The 12,965-nt window shown below is 37.5% G+C and overlaps 1 pseudogene; it reads right to left on the minus strand.

Annotated features, from left to right (window-relative positions):
- Nucleotides 1–870: 870 nt before the first annotated feature.
- On the minus strand, nucleotides 871–1,795 carry LOC147346444 (olfactory receptor 1165-like; annotated as a pseudogene).
- Between the last annotated feature and the right edge of the window lie 11,170 nt (nucleotides 1,796–12,965).

The raw sequence follows: 12,965 nt of genomic DNA on the forward strand, positions 1-12,965 counted from the left end.
ACAGAAATGCTGTCAAGAGCTGAAGATGTCTTTAAATTCTTGGAGAAAGTAACATACAGGATGATTATACAGAATTACTTGTCTACCTATTTATCACATTTCATAATTTGAGAGTGAGAAAAAGAGAAAGGAAAGGAAGAGAAAAAAGAAAGAAAGAAGACATGGAACAGAAATTATTTGCAAATTCTGAGGATTTTAGGATGTGGACAGCCTTTTGCTGTGCTGTGCTTAGTCACTCAGTCTTAACCGACTCTTTGCAACCCCATGGACTGTAGTCCACCAGGCTCCTCTGTCCATGTGGATTTTCCAGGCAAGAATACTGGAGTGCCTTGTCATGCCCTCCTCTAGAGGATCTTCCCTACCCAGGGAAAGAACCCAGGTCTCCCATATTGCAGGCAGGTTTTTTACCATCTGTGCCGCCAGGGAAGCCCATGGACAGCGTTAGATGATCATTATTTTTCCTATAACACTCTGAAAGTGAGACAGAAACATAATTTTATTTCTTTTTTCTTTTAAACTGAAGGGATATTTTAAAATCACATTGCAGTTTATATATAAAACTGCAATGTGATTATATATATATAATTTTCTCAAGAGATTGTATCCCATTGTGTCTCAGTCACTAAAGAATCAACATCCACTTCAGGAGACATGAGTTCCATCCCTGGCTTGGGAAGATCCCCTGGAAGAGAGCATGGCAACCCACTCCAGTATTCTTACCTGGAGATTCCCCATGGACAGAGAAGGGGTCACAAAGATCACACTAATCAGCGAATAAGCACACATTTGAAGAAAATGTAATATTCATCAACACACTGTATAAAGCACATTTAAGAAAGTGCTCTCCTCTATCTCTCTTCTCACTCAAAATTACATTGGGTTAGAAAACATTTTGGTGTTGACTAATTTTCTGATAGACTCCTTCACATCATTAGTTCTAAGGCTGTAGATAGGGGATTTAGCATGGGGATCACTACTGTGAAAAGCACAGTGGCTACTTTGATGAAGATCCATGAGCTTCTGGAGTTGGGTACACAGTAGAGAAGAAGGATGACCCCATGGAAAATGGTGATGGCAGTCAGGTGGGAGGCACATGTGGAGAAGGCTTTTTGGAATCCACCAACTGAAGGCCTCTTGATGATTGTGACAACTATGAAAATATAGGAGGCGAGAATAGTCAGGAGGCAACATACCTCATTGAGAGTAGAAATCATAAAACATGTCATCTGACTGAAATAAGAGTTAGAGCAAGAGGCAGAGATGATGGCAGAATACTCACAGCCAAAGTGATGTGTGACATTAGAACCACAGAAGGACAGCTCCAAAAGAGAACATGTGATTGTCAAGGAACACATTCCACCCCATGTGTAGGTTCCAGTGACCAGGAGGCTGCAGAGCTTAAGAGACACAGCAACTGTGTATAGCAGGGGGTTACAAACAGCCACAAACTGGTCATAGGCCATCACCGCTAGCATAAACACTTCTTTAATCACAAGTGTGCAACCAAAGAAGAATTGCATCATGCAGCCCACTTAAAAGATAGTCCTTGTGTCCACAACCAAGATATCTAAGAGTTTGGGTGTGGTTATAGAAGAGTAACAAAAGTCAAGAAAGGAGAGATGGCTGAGAAAGAAATGCATGTGGGTATGAAGTTTGGGATTGATTCTGATGATCAAAATCATACCCAGATTCCCCATCACAGAGACTGTATAGACAGCAAAGAAGACCAAGAATAGGGGCACCTGGAGTCAGAGAGGATGAAGGTGATTCCAGCACTCTGATTTCTTTCATCCATCACTGTGCTTTCTGCCAGAGAAAACCAGAGTTCACCCTAAGCAAGCAGATATGACAGAAATAGAGGGTATTTTTTTTTTTTTTTTCTGAGCCTGGAAAGGAGACTGGTTTGCAGTGGTGAAGTCTGAGATTTCCCAGGAATGCAAATAAGACACGTTTGGAGCCCAAATGGTATACCGTGTGTCTACAGGTGTGGAGAGTGGAAGTCAGTTTCTGATGGAGGGGCAAGGAAAGGATGGACTGGGAAGAACTGAGTGTCACGGTGACTCAGAAAATGTCCTTGTTTGAATTTTCCAAACTTCTCAGCTCTGTCTCCCTTTTCTCCACATGGATAATTCCTTTCTTTAGCTTCATTTAATTGAATTTGTTTATTACACTTGCAAATTTTTGTTTGTTCATGCCATTCTACCTGCTCAAGATGTCCTCTGTTTTTCTCTCACTTTTCTTTAGTGCTCTCCAATCAGAAAAAGGCTTCCTGCCAGGGACCAGCCCCGGCTGATCCAGGGTATTCGAAGGAGAGACAGCGTAGGCGAAGATCAGGAAACAATTGCTTAATTAAACGTTAATTAAGGATATAAAGAGTAATAGAATGAGGATAGCTCAGTGAGGAAATTTAGTGGAGAAAAGCGGCTGAAATAAGGATAGCTCAGTAGGAAAATTCAGTCAAGAAAAGAGGCTGAATAAAATTCCAAAGCAGGGAATTAATGTCACCTATGAAGGCCGCAGGCTTCCTCCCATTCTCCCGAAGGAGAGGAGACACTAAGGCCTCCCCAGTCGGATCTTAGAAGCCCAGGCAAATTTAGTAGGCTTGACGAGCTTCCCCGCCTCAGAGGAAAAATTCAGCCAGAAGGTGAAAGAAAGAACGACATGGGGAGACCAAATTTCGGTGAACAAAAAGGAGTGTACTTTATTTTTCAAAGTAGTTTATACCTTAAGTTGTGCATAGAGGATAATGGGGGAAGGGGTGGAGTCATGCAAGGACAGCAGTTCCTGGTTCTAATCGAAGCCAGGCTTTCAAACTTATCATATACAAAAGTTCAGGTGATTTACATCATCTTCTGGCCAGGAGGCCTGTTAACATTTTAAGAAACTTATTTTTCTCTAAAGGTGATTATTCCAAAGTCAGGCGATTATTCTAAAGTCAGGCACCAGCCTCCAAAAAGCATTGGATAGAGTTGCATTCCTATAGGGCAAAGGTGAGGTGAGCTCAATCAAGAAAAGAATTAACTCAAGCGTCCAAGGTTACGAACATTGAGGCTACTACTTACATTTCTATACACCCATTATATCAATCAATACACTGCCAAGGACACAGTAGGTAAGGGGTATGGAGACTTAGCAGCAAACATTGGCCCAATAAGTGAAAAACCCTTCACCAATACAATTTCTAATCAATCTTTTAACTACTCAAAAGAATCTGTGTTTAGACAATTTAGAACATCTCCTGCCTCTCACAGTTGGGAGGCTCTGAACAATCACATGTGGCTGGAAAAAACCTATTCAGGCAGGCTAGAGGACTTCCAAAGGAGTTTGTAGGTTGAAACACTGTCACACCCAGGACTTATTAACTGGATCTGTAAGCTAACTCTTTTTTTCAGAGAGGGGTAGTGGGGGACAGCCCCCCGTAAATCAGAGGTGTAGGTGAAAGCACAAAGCAGAAAGTAGGCAGACTCTGGTTTTGGGGGTAGATTGCTCGAGAATTTCCAGGGAGACTCCTGAGGCTCGATCCCGCCTTTGCGTATGCCGAGCCTTCTTCCTCATGACCTTTGTCATGGGCGGGGTTCCTCACGCTGGCTCCCGGCAGTGATAGAATTCCAGTTGAGCTATTCCAGATCCTGAAAGATGATGCTGTGGAAAGTGCTGCACTCAATATGCAATATGCACCCAATATGCAATATGCCGGCTCCCGGCAGCTTCCCAGGTAGTGCGGTGGTAAAGAATCCTCCTGATAGTTCAGGTGATGCAAGGGACATGAGTTCAATCCCTGGGTCAGAAATATCCCCAGGGGAAAGAACTGGAAACCCACTCCAGTATCCTTGCTGGTGAAATCTGATGGACGGAAGAGTCTGGCAGACTACAGTCCATGGAGTCTCCAGTCACACAACCGAGATTCAGCACCCACCTCATCAGAGAAGCCTCCGGTTTATGTTCCCTTAATGATTTCACTAACTGGCCAATCCTTGGTAAAAGGTCACATATTGTATCTCCTAGAGAATATGAATGATGTCGTGTTAACAATCTAGACTCTTTAATCAAGTGAACTTGCCTTCAAATTTAACCTCAGTCACTTATTAATATGTCTCTCACAAGTTAAGCTCTCTGAAAGCTTACCTAGAGAATATAATTCTATTACAAGAATTTGTTTTTACTGCACAATTTGTATAAAATATAACTTAAATTAATGAATTATTTTTTAAAACGTTTAAGACTTTAATTTCACATGTAATAAATGCCCCCCCCCCCCCCACCAAATCTAGTTTAGAATACTGAAGTGGATAGCTATTCCCTTCTCCAGGGAATCTTCCTAACCCAGGGATTGAACCCAGGTCTCCCATATTACAAGCAAATATTTTACCAGCTAAGTCACAAGGGAAGACCAGAAATACTTGAGTGGATAGCCTATCCCTTCTCCAGCAGATCTTCCTGACCCAGGAATCGAACTGGGGTCCCATGCATTGCAGGCAGATTCTTTACCAGCTGAGCTATCAGGGAAACCCAACTTTAATTATTTTCTAAAAATTTAAGACTTTAATTTCACATGTAATAAATGGCCCCCACCAAATTTAGTTTCCTCTCTTGTATTTCTAATGCTGTTGTTCATGTTTACTTTGAATTTGAAATATATGACCTCAAAATATTCTACAATGTAGCACTCCCTATAATTTTATGAAGTCTGAAATGGTGCAAATAGTGATTAAGAAGTAGAAAAAATGCATACATGGAGGAAATCTTTTTCTTACTTAATTATTTTCTAATGGTTCTTTCTTAGCTGCACATTTCCATTAATGTCTCAAGCCATCAAGGCATAAGCTTTGTTTTGTCCATTTTTCCCTGTCTTTGTCTGTATCTCTATGATTTCTTTTCCATCCAAGGTTAAAGCTGTGAAAAAATGTAATTAGGGCAAAATGAACATATTCTTCAAAATATACTCCCATCTCTATTGCTAGCTACCACCCATCTACTCAGCGGCCATCTTTATTTACCCTACCTACAGCCATCCTTCAGGACTAATTTTCATTCATTCTTAGTTTAAAATCATACTCAAATACTTACCCATATTCAAAATCATCTCCATACAAATTACCTTCAATCTGAACGCTTCTGTCTGGATTTCTGTGATCTCTCAAAGAACTAAACTACCAATGCAGTAGACATGAGACACGGGTTCTATCCCTAGGTTGGGAAAATCCCCTGGAGGAGTGTATGTATTCTTGCTTGGAGAATCCCATGGACAGAGGAGCCAGGCAGGCTATAGTCCATAGGTGTGTTTATAAAGAGTCAGAAAGGACTGAAGTGACTTAGCATGCACAGTATCACTGCATTGATAGCTACTTCTTTCACTTTACTCACTGCAGGAATTTTTATTTTTGTGCACAAAACACACACATTTTGGTATATAAAAGCATTATGACCTTTTATATCAAATACCAGGCAACATATTTTAGACTACTTTGGGGTTTAATTCAGAACTCAAATTTGCTGTATTGCTCCAACTTGCTTTCACCTGCATGATTTTAAACTCAAAAATATTAATGTGAAGTCTGACATATTTCTCTACAGTTTTATAGATTTATCTTTAATATTTCCCTATTTTTTATTTTTAATTGAAAACAAATACTACTATTTGAATGTCCACCAAAGACATCATTCAGCTATATAAGCAAAGTTCAAAACTAAATGCATCCCATAAATATTAAAGATATAAGAAATAAGTTCAATATCTTATATTCTTACCCTTAAATGAATTAAATGAATACCATTTCATTGCAACTGGGGTTGCATAGGTGCTTCTCTGCCAAAATTATTGTTAATTTCAGAGTTTCCCACATCAGAATGAAAGCAAATCACTTAATTTAAACAACTCACCAGAAGCCATATTGTCTTTATAGATTGACTTACTGAAGACTTCTTTAATTTAAATAAGAATCTTGAAAAGTATTTAACAAAAATACTTACATTTAATTAAAATTGTTGTAGCTTGTAATAAGAGTATTGTAACCTCTTCTGAAGTATATTTCAGTAAAGTCATCAAGAAAATTACATTTTTTCTCATTAAAAAATAGAGACACTCTCAAGGGTAAGTGATACTTGTAAACTAAACTTAGGGATCATGCTGTATATTTACGTCTACCTGAGTGACTTTGCAGATTCACACCCCAGAGAATTTTGATTGGGGTGTTTTCCATGAGCTACAAACAAGACCATTTAAAGAAAATCCCGTACTCCTCATTTAAAGTATAATTTCTTTTAAATCATTAAATCATATAGGAAACTTGAACATGTTTATCTTATCTTAGATAAATAACACCAGCAATCAACCTGTTTATATTTATATTTATCATGGAAGACGTGAATTCCAAAATTCGGAAAGAGAAAATCACAATTACTGTCCAATAGACCAAGCATAGTGTTGTTCCTGTGTTATGTTTATTTCAGTATTTCCTCTAAGTTTTCTTATTTGGACATCTACATTTTTGTGAAAAAACACATTCAATATCACACTGAATAGAAATATGATATTATGGCATTTGCAGTTATTATTGTATCTCAATGTTTCCCTGTTTTATTAAAACTTGTTGAATATACATTTTTCAATAATGCAATTGATAAAACCTATCAATTATGTGGTATATTAATGGTCTATTTCATCATAATAAACTGCTGCAGATTCAATGGCTTGAAAAATACTCATTATTTCAGAATTTTGTATGCCCGAAGTTAGGCATAATACACCTGGTCCCTCTTTTCAAGTTATCAAAAGGCTGAAATCAAAGTGTCATCAAGTTTCTCATCTAGAAATTGGTTATCTTCCAAGCTCATTCATATTGTTGGAATTATGCACTTCCTTGAAGTTGTAGGAATAAGGTCTTGTTTCCTTGACATCTGTTTTGGGGTTATTCACAGTTCCTAGAATCCACTCCTTGGTATCCACTTTGTTTTATCCACTCAAGTCACTCTCACACTTCAAATCTCTCTTTCAACACACTCTTATAATTCATACATGTCTTTAAAGAGGGGTTCAAGCATTTTTAACAAGTCATCGGATTATATGAGACTCACCAATCAGGACAGTCTTCTTTTCTTGTGATCAACTGATTTAAACCAGTTATAATTTAAAATTATTTTCCAGCAGCTCTCAGATTAATGTTTAATTGAATGGCTAGTTGAAGATATGTGTACACCAAATGGTGGGGAGTTTTAAGGACTAGTTTTGACTTTTACTTGTCACTCATAATGTCAACATTTTTGTAATCTCTCTATTTATATCTCATTCTATTGAAAATAGCACCTACTTGCTTGAATATTTTACTTAAGAGAAGAAACTTGATGATATGTGATTCCATCTTAAGAGGATAAAAAAGCAAACATAGTTTTTAATCTCACAATAAATAGAAGAAGGAAAAGATGAGAATGGTGATCAAAAATAGAAAATGGCAGTGAAATAAAAATGAGGGATTGAGCAAAACTAAAATGCTGATGTTTAAAATCATACATAAAATCAATCATCTGTTAGATAAATTTATTAAAAATAACAGATAGTAACACAATTGCTACTCAATAAAAAAAATGGGACTTCATTACAGATGCTGTCAATGTGGAAAAAATAATTAGGGAGTATTATGTATAATTTTCTTCCAAAAATTTTGACTTCTTAGTTGATGTAGAAAAATCATTTGAACCATGCAAATGAACTCACCAAAGATGAAATACAAAATATGAATAGCTTCTATCTTCTTATGAAATTGAATTTTCAGTTAAAAATCTTCCCACAAGGAGAACCCCAGGTCCATACTATTAAATGGTAAATTATGTCAAGCATTTAAGTAATAAATAGCACAAAAGAAAAACATGCACGGATATTTGAATAAACAGAGCAATACAAGATATATGCAACACTTTTCTTCATCCCATTAATATAGCTCATACTCAAACTGGAGGCATTTGGGGTTTGAATTCAGTCAGTCTGGCACCAGAATTTGTGATCTTAGTTAAAAACTTATGTCATTTGATTGCAACTGGGCCATAAAGATTCTTAAAGGATAAGCTTATGATCATGGGTTTTATAGTCTCATAATTGGGAAGGTTTTCATTGAAGGAAGGACTTAATTAGAATTTTGCTCCAGGAGGATGATTCAGACAGGAAGGGGAGGAGGGGCTAGAGGAGGAAATAAAACTGGAAATGTTATTTAAACTTGATGCTGTTACTTTCTTGCCTATACTTTGTGTGAAACATGTACTTAGGGTTAGGTTTATCTGTATGTGACAGCTCTCTAATTCCCAAAAATCCATGTACATAAGAATATCCCAAGAGGCTTGTTTAAAATGAACATTCCTGGATTTTTCTGCCAAATATCCTTGAGTTCAACTGATTTCCCAGGTGATTCGGACAGAGGTTCTAAGAAACCAAAGATTTGATAGAAACCAAAGATTTGATATGATAGAAACCAAAGATTTCTGGATTTGATTTTCAGCTACAAATATCTAGAACCCAGCGCTGTGCAAGTACAATGATAGAATTCTTTGGCCTGCTTCTTGACCTTCAGGAGCTCAGGATTTGGTTGAAGAGGCAAAGACAATTCAATCAGCAAAGTGCAAAACCTGAAAATGATTAATTAGTTTAGAATGTGTGAATCATAACTCTATAGTTTAAAACCTGATAGCTAAAATGCAGGTTACTGGCAACCATCAGCATATATATATATATATATATATATATATATATATATATATATATTTGTCCCCAGTTAAAAAAAAATGCATTTCTCAAGGAGGCAAAAATTGTAAATAAAGGCATGAAGTTTATTTTTAGAGACATAGCACAACAAGTGGGAGAGCAGGCAGAGAAACTGTTTAGTTAAGATCGAAGCAAGGCAGAGAGGCACACCAGGAAAGAAAGGGTGTGGGTGTCCCCTACAATGAGGAGGAGCCACCACCAATATTTCTGATCGTTTTCTGAGTTTTTGGACATCCCTGGTGTTTCATGGGTTTCCCTGGTGGTTCAGAGGTAAAGAATCCATCTTCCAGGAAGAGGACACATGTTTTATCCCTGGATCAGGTAGATCCTCTAGAGAAGGAAATGGCAATCCACTCCAGTATTCTTGCCTGGAGAATCCCGTGGATAGAAGAGCTTGGAAGGCTACTGTCCATGGGGTTGTAAAAGAGATATGACTTAGGAACTAACCAACAACCATCAACAAGAAAACCAGACAAAGATGTTGTAAAAAAAAAAAAAAATCAAGATAACTAATGTGCTTCATTACAGAAATACTGAATAAAATATTAGAAAATAAAATGTCACAGTATATGATAGAAAAATAAATAATGATGGGGTGGGGAGGAACCAAAAAATTACCTGTATAGCAGCAAACAAGATATATAAGAAAATTCCTTCAATCTGATGAAGATCACCTACAAAAATACCTATAGCTAGAATTATGTTTACTGTAAAAACAGAAAAAAATCCTACATAAAGTAAAATAACTTGATTTTCTGCTAACCCTGTGTATAACAGCAACCAAAAAAATAATGTCCTCAACCACTTTTACTCAACATCTTATTCTATATTTTTGTTGAATAAGGAAAGAAAATTATAATTACTGGAAAGTAGAAAGTAAAACTCTCTTTATTTGCCAGCTAGATTTTGTGTATAGAAAGTTCTAAGGAATCTGCAACCAAAATATGAAAAAAAAATGATGACAGAATGCGATAGTGTTGCATAAATGAATATATATAAAAATATCAATTGCATCATTGTATTCTAATGGTGAGCAAATAGAAATGACTTTTTAAAGCCTTGCTGCTGCTGCTGTTGCTAAGTCTCTTCAGTCATGTCCAACTCTGTGCAACCCCATAGACGGCAGCCCACCAGGCTCAGCCATCCCTGGGATTCTCCAGGCAAGAACACCGGAGTGGGTTGCCATTTCCTTCTCCAGTGCATGAAAGTGAAAGGTGAAAGTGAAGTCGCTCAGTCGTGTCTGACTCTTAGTGACCCATGGACTGCAGCCTACCAGGTTCCTCCATCCATGTGATTTTCCAAGCAAGAGTACTGGAGTGGGGTGCCATTGCCTTCTCCGTGACCCAGGAATCCCACTGCTGGGCATACACACCGAGGAAAACAGAACTGAAAGAGACACGTGTACCCCAGTGTTCATCACAGTACTGTCTATAATAGCCAGGATATGGAAGCAACCTAGATGTCCATCAGCATATGAATGGATAAGAAAGCCGTGGTACATATACACAATGGAGTATTACTCAGCCATTAAAAAGGTTACATTTAAATCAGTTCTAATGAGGTGGATGAAACTGGAGCCTATTATACAGAGTGAAGTAAGCCAGAAAGAAAAACACCAATACAGTATACTAACACATATATATGGAATTTAGAAAGATGATAATGATAACCCTGTATGCAAGACAGCAAAAGAGACACAGATGTATAGAACAGTCTTTTGGACTCTGTGGGAGAGAGAGAGGGTGGGATGATTTGGGAGAATGGCATTGAAACATGTTTAATATCATATAAGAAATGAATCGCCAGTCCAGGTTTGATGCATGATATTGGATGCTTTGGGCTGATGCACTGAGATGACCCAGAGGGATGGTACGGGAAGGGAGGTGGGAGGGGGGTTCAGGATGGGGAACACGTGTATATCCGTGGTGGATTCATGTTGATGTATGGAAAAACCAGTACAATATTGTAAAGTAATTAGCCTCCAATTAAAATAAATTAATATTAAAAATAAAGTATAATTTGCAAGACTCATTCATGCACGCATGTATATGTGTGTGTGTTAGTCTCTCGGTCATGTCCAACTCTTTGTGACCCCATGGGCTGTAGCCCACCAGGCTCCTCTGTCCATGGAATTCTCCAGTCAAGAATACTGAAGTTGGTTTCCATTTCCTTCTCCAGGGCATCTTCCCAACCCAGGGATCGAATGCAGGTCTCCTGCAAGCATAAGGATTATCAATAAACTGTTGATAGCTAAGCTGTAATCCCTGAATACCTTAATTACACCAAAGGCAAGCAATTTCTAGTATTCATGGTCAGCAGGCCATATTTTTCACAATGATAACCTATTTCTGACATTCTATACTCTAACAAGAAAGTGAAAGTGTTAATCACACAGTCATATCTGATTCTTTGGGACCCCATGGACTGTAGTCCACCAGGCTCCTCTGTCCATGGAATTCTCCAGGCAAGACAGCTGGAATGGCTGACCATTCCCTTCTCCAGGGAGTCTTCCCAATCTAGGGACTGAACCCAGGTCTCCTGCATTGCAGGTGGATTCTTTACCATTTGAGCCACCAGAGGAGCCCACACTCTTATCAGGAAGAGGTTAATTTCTATTCAACACATGTACACTAGAAATATTTGTCACAGCCATCTAGAAGTATGAACTTTTCAATTAAAACTCTAGGGGATTGCCTTTGGATTTGTACATTCTTGGGGAGATGTATATATATATATATATATATATATATATATATATATATATATAGTATTACAGCCAAAGTATTTTTAAATTAATCACAGTAAATTCAGTAGTTAATATGCTGCTGCTGCTAAGTCGCTTCAGTCGTGTCCGACTCTGTGCGACCCCATAGACAGCAGCCCACCAGGCTTCCCATTCCTGGGATTCTCCAGGCAAGAACACTGGAGTGGGTTGCCATAAAGTTTCTTATAGCTAATAACAATTTTATTAAATGTGAGTTGAGAAAAGTCATCCATTCAGAATGGAATGAGTTTTGCATTTAACCAAATTATTTTTCTAAAACTGTAAATTGCAAGAATGATATATTTTCCCTTTTGCTTTAATATGTTGATTTGTGGTTATTTGTTCATGATTGTTAAACCACTTTTCAGTTTCTGGAATAAAATGCAGTGTGTTAATATTCTGTCTTGAATATTCATTATCTAACCTCATGAGGAAGATTGATCTATAAATTTATTTCTTATAATAGCTTTGTTTGAATTGATTTTTAAAAACTCAGTGAATATAATACATTATTAAGTATCCTCTCAATCTATTCTCTAGAAAGATTTGTACATGATATGATTGGCAATATTTCTTAAATCTATGGAGAAATTCACCAACATAATAAACAGGGCATAGGATTTCTTTGTTAAGAAGTTTTTAAAAACAAATTCCATTACTTTGTGCTTCCCCAGTGACTCAGTGGTAAAGAATCCACCTGCAATACAGAAGGCACAGGAGATGGGGGTTCAATCCTGGATCAGGGATATCTCTTGGAAAAGGGCATGACCACCCACTCCAGTATTCTTGCCAGGAAAATCCCATGGACAGAGAAGCCTGGCAGGCTAAATTCCATGGGATCACAAAGAGTCAGACATGACCGAGCACACACAGACATCCATTACTTTAATAGATAAGACTTTACCTAGATATTATATTTTTATTGTATAAGATTGAATGCTATGTTTTTTTCAAGGAAGGTGTTTATTTCACTAAGATTTGTAATTTCTTAATAATATTGTTCACAATATATTCTTATCTGCCATGCCTGTAGAATTTTACCTATGCCCATTTTTCCCCCTAATCAGTAAAGAAAGAGATAAAGTTTGGATTATTTTTAACTCAGTATGTCAAACTCAATATACAACATGCCTTTGTTGTCTCTCTTTTCCCTCAGAAACTAAATCAATCATAGTAATGATAATGAGAAATAAATCAAATGGCAAGGTCATATCAATAAAAACAATGGTGGGATTTCCCTGGTGGTACAGGGGTTACCTTTGCTTCCACTGCAGTGAGCACAGGCTTTATTCCTGGTTGGGAAGCTAAGATCTCACATGCTGTGCAGCACAGCCAAAAGTAAAAATAAATAAATTAAAACAATGGTAAAATAAAATCCAGCTAATATGATCTTATCATTATGAAGGAGTATAGATGAATGAAGCAGAGAGGGCATGGCTACAGTCAAGCATG

Source organism: Bos grunniens, chromosome 23, assembly GCF_055505025.1.
Source record: "Bos grunniens cultivar Pamir isolate PY7600 chromosome 23, Bosgru_T2T1.0, whole genome shotgun sequence".
NCBI lineage: Eukaryota > Metazoa > Chordata > Mammalia > Artiodactyla > Bovidae > Bos > Bos grunniens.